This window comes from Triticum dicoccoides, chromosome 4A (genome assembly GCF_002162155.2).
Source record: "Triticum dicoccoides isolate Atlit2015 ecotype Zavitan chromosome 4A, WEW_v2.0, whole genome shotgun sequence".
Lineage (NCBI taxonomy): Eukaryota > Viridiplantae > Streptophyta > Magnoliopsida > Poales > Poaceae > Triticum > Triticum dicoccoides.
Genome location: NC_041386.1, coordinates 84,221,942 through 84,227,093, shown reverse-complemented (window position 1 = coordinate 84,227,093; position 5,152 = coordinate 84,221,942).

Here is a 5,152-nt window from a genome sequence, read left to right as displayed (position 1 = left end):
AGGAAAACATACACAATTAAACACTGGTTGAAGGGTGCGCCCGAAGTACGGGTTGGGTTGCACGACCAACGTTAGAATGGTGATTCAATTAGCGAAGGACTTAGAATGAACTATCGCCCATTCACTTCAAAGCAATAGGGTTGTTAGAAGTTTTGAATTCACACGTCATAGCTCCATTGTCGGTATTCCGGTTGAAATCAATACGGGGACCAAGGAATGAACGAAGATGGCATGAAGTATTATGATATCAAGAATTATTAAGAGGTGGCGAAATTCTCGCCACATTCTTGACAAAAAGAGATGGTAATACTTCCGAGATAAGGAAGATCAACTGCTGGGTAGCAGTGATCTCAAGGTTTACACAAAACACGAACAAGTTGTGTTGAACGAAAGGCAATAAAGTGGTCGATGAGAACAGGAATCATCGAGGGGCAAGGATGGTATTACCCATCATGAATTCAATTGAATTCCTGGAAGAGCTCATAAGGTTGATGATGATCACGACACAATTGTCGAGAGATTTCATACAGATGTAGTCAATCAGCGACGACATCAAGTCAAAGGAATGATGAAGCAAGAGGTTATTGGAACCACAGTTACGACACAAACTCGAACTCAAGCTTGTTGTTTAAGGTGAAAGGGTATGACAAGGAAAATCGACGTAAGGTTAGTTCATCGTCGAAAATTGGTGCTCCGAGAATAAGGACCAGGTAGCACCGTTAGAATCGTCACGACAATGATATAGCCAAACAGGCTAGGAATGGCGTGATCGGGTACAAACTCGTACTTATAGAAGCTTACTGAAGAGTTGTTGAACCGTAGTGCGGACTCGGTTCCGTTATCGGTGTCTTTGAGTGTTTATTAACTCAGAGCCCGTGAAAAATTGGAATCAGTGGGAAGGTAGCACTTGATGAAGAACTCATAAGGAGTTATGCAGTTCCAAGATAATCTCGAGATACCAGGTGGTAATACTCGACGACAGATCAAACTAGAAGTTGAACTGGGGTATTGCTCTATAGAAGACAAGTGCTTAAACTTGCACAGGACATGATATTTAAAGGAGAACATGGTCAGAACCACGATTGCAAAAAGGCCAGATCTCAGATATAAGATGAACTTATACCAAGGGAATAATTGATTTTAAAAGAAGCTTCGATGAGAAGATGTACATCGCGTCCATGGGCATGAACGCAAAGTTCAAGGTCGACTCCCACTTCTCCAATGCACAACCTTTCATTCACTTCTCGCGCTAAATGAAGTTGTAGTTTTGAAATTTTATCTGGCAAAATACCAGAAGAGTACGACTCGTGAAAACTTTCGAGTTCACACCTATTAAGGGAGGCATAGGTTCAACCCATCGGGGCATCTTAGAATCATATACCAGAATCTTTAGAAGTAATTAACTCAAGCTCGAAGACAGAGCATGGTTAAGAAAGCAGAGGATACAATTTACCAACTGCATTATGTATCAGAGGAAAGGCTCACAAGGTTATTGAATATGAAGGGCGTTGTCAGATAAAATCCAACAAAGGACTTGATGGTCCACAAAGGATCTGATGTGAGTATCGATACTCAACCAGAAAAGGAAGGAATGCAAATGCAACAGCTTATGGAATCCTCTGAATAATTCAAAGCTTAAATGCAAAGGAATTATGATTTCCAAAACAAAGGACCAGAAGCAGACGTTCTGATCAAGGATGGATCAATTGAATATACCAGAGGCACAATCGACGACAGATAGTTTGGTCGAGAACCAGCTCATGTTAAAAATGACGTCTGAGCCGGAAAGATAATCCTAGGACTCGACTGATGATTGTGAACATTCACAACGTATTGAATCAACGGACTCAAAAATGATGGTGACAAAGGATTCCAATACGATTACTATACTTATGGGATTAATCATAATGAAAGCAAACAAGAAATTCCAGAGCAATAGGTTGCTGAGGATTTTCGGAATATCGAATGGTATTTCGAAGACTTTTGTATAACACATGAACAACTGGGGATGAGCGGATACTCGATAAGTGCGAGAATTAACCGTAGGGGTATTCAGATGACAAAGAACAGCAAGGCAGTAAGCTCAAAGGATTATCGAAGCAACGGCGAGTTTTTCAAGGTATCTTGTAATAACAAGACCAACTGGGGATGAAGGTAAGAATAACAACTGCAAGTAGTTATCCATAAGGGTTTACGGTGGAAGGGGAATTGCAAACGCGATGAACACAAGTTCTCGAGTTAACAACGGAGAGTATCTTCAGGGTCTTCTGGTGCAGCAGACGATCATCAGTAATAAGGGGCTCTCCGGGTGAAAATGATAACGAGATCCTAATGTTAGATTTTTAGTAAAAATCGTTTAACCCGAATAGAAGAGGGTTCAGAATCCCAGAGTAAAGGTCGAGGAATAAAAGATCCTAATACCTCCCGATGGCGACGTGGGCCCATGGGCCACACAGCCATGTTAGTAAAAGTTTTTCAACGACTAGACTCGACTTCAGCCAAGGAGTTGGAAAGGGGGATTCCTACAGGCAGTCGGCTCTGATACCAACTTGTGACGCCCCCGGTTTAATCGTACACTAATCATGCACGCAAATGTGTACGATCAAGATCAGGGACTCACGGGAAGATATCACAACACAACTCTACAAATAAAATAAGTCATACAAGCATCATAATACAAGCCAGGGGCCTCGAGGGCTCGAATACAAGTGCTCGATCATAGACGAGTCAGCGGAAGCAACAATATCTGAGTACAGACATAAGTTAAACAAGTTTGCCTTAAGAAGGCTAGCACAAACTGGGATACAGATCGAAAGAGGCGCAGGCCTCCTGCCTGGGGTCCTCCTAAACTACTCCTGGTCGTCGTCAGCGGGCTACACGTAGTAGTAGGCACCTCCAGTGTAGTAGGGGTCGTCGTCGACGGTGGCGTCTGGCTCCTGGACTCCAGCATCTGGTTGCGACAACCAGAAAGAAGGGAAAGGGGGGAAAAAGGGGGGAGAAAGCAACCGTGAGTACTCACCAAAGTACTCGCAAGCAAGGAACTACACTACATATGCATGGGTATATGTATAAGGAGGCCATATCAGTGGGCTGAACTGCAGAATGCCAGAATAAGAGGGGGATAGCTAATCCTGTCGAAGACTACGCTTCTGGTCACCTTCGTCTTGCAACAGGCAGAAGAGGGTAGGTCGAAGTCCTCCAAATAGCATCTCCAAGTAACAACTCATAGCATAATCCTACCCGGCGATCCCCTCCTCATATCCCTGAGGTAGAGCGACCACCGGTTGTATCTGGCACTTGGAAGGGTGTGTTTTATTAAGTATCCGGTTCTAGTTGTCATAAGGTCAAGGTACAACTCCAAGTCGTCCTGTTACCGAAGATCACGGCTATTCGAATAGATTAACTTCCCTGCAGGGGTGCACCACATAACCCAACACGCTCGATCCCATTTGGCCGGACACACTTTCCTGGGTCATGCCCGGCCTCAGAAGATCAACACGTCGCAGCCCCACCTAGGCAAAACAGAGAGGCCAGCACGCCGGTCTAAACCTAAGCGCACAGGGGTCTGGGCCCATCGCCCATAGCACACCTGCACGTTGCGAGGGCGGCCGAAAGCAGACCTAGCCTAGTGGCGTTCCAGTCCAATTCGGCGCGCGCCGCTCCGTCACTGACGTCTGAAGTGCTTCGGCTGATACCACGACGTCGGGATACCCATAACTACTCCCACGTAGATGGTTAGTGCGTATAGGCTCGTAGCCGACTCGGATCAAATACCAAGATCTCGTTAAGCGTGTTAAGTATCCGCGAACGCCGAACAGGGCCAGGCCCACCTGTCTCCTAGGTGGTCTCAACCTACCCTGTCGCTCCGCCACAAAGTAACAGTCGAGGGCCGTCGGGAACCCAGGCCCACCTCTACCGGGATGGAGCCACCTGTCCTTTCAGCCCCCTCGTCAGAATCACTTGCGGGTACTCAATGAGCTGACCCGACTTTAGTCACCATCTGGATAGTATGTATGTATGTATAGTATATACCCGTGATCACCTCCCAAGTGATCACGGCCCGATAGTATAGCAAGGCAGACTGACAAGAATGTAGGGTCAATGATGATAAACTAGCATCCTATACTAAGCATATAGGATTGCAGGTAAGGTATCAACAGATGTAGCGACAATGTCAGGCTATGCATCAGAATAGGATTAACGAAAGCAGTAACATGCTACACTACTCTAATGCAAGCAGTATAGAGTAGAATAGGCGATATCTGGTGATCAAGGGGGGGGGGGCTTGCCTGGTTGCTCTGGCAAGAGAGAGGGGTCGTCAACTCCGTAGTCGAACTGGTCAGCAGCAGCGTCGGTCTCGTAGTCTACCGGAGAGAAGAGGGGGAAGAAATAATGAATACAGAGCAAACAAAGCATCACAAAATATAACAAGGCAATACGCGGTGTTCGGTGTGCCCTAACGCGGTAGTAGGTGATACCGGTGAAGGGGGGGAAACATCCGGGAAAGTATTCCCGGTGTTTCGTGTTTTCGGGCAGAGGAGCCGGAGGGGGAAAGTTGCGAGTTCGATAGGTTAGGGGTGTGTGGCGGACGAACGGGTTGCGTATCCGGATTCGTCTCGTCGTTCTGAGCAACTTTCGTGTTGAAAATATTTTAATCCGAGTTACGGATTAAAAGATATGATTTTCTAAAGATTATATTAATTTCTGAAATTTAATTAATTAATTATTTAATTTGAAAATGAATTTATGACGTCAGCATGATGTCATACTGACGTCAGCAGTCAACAGGGTTGACTTGGTCAACCCTGACATGTGGGTCTCGTTCGTCATACCCTGTTAACTAATTATCTTAGTTAAGTTTAATTAATAGTAGTTAATTAGGTTAATTAGTCATTAGGTTTAATTTATCAGGATTAATTAAATTAATTATTTACTTAATTAATTAATCATTTTTATTTATTATTATATATATATATATTTTAAGTCTTTTTTTTATTCCCTTTTTTTTTAATGTTTTAGGGGACGACCCCACTTGTCATAGGCCCCTGGGGGCCTTAGCGGTTACGGGTGTGCGGGCGCGCGCCCGAGTGGGCGCAGCGGGCGTGGCCGACAGGGGCGCACCCGACTGGGGCGAGCCCAGGCGCGGGGATCG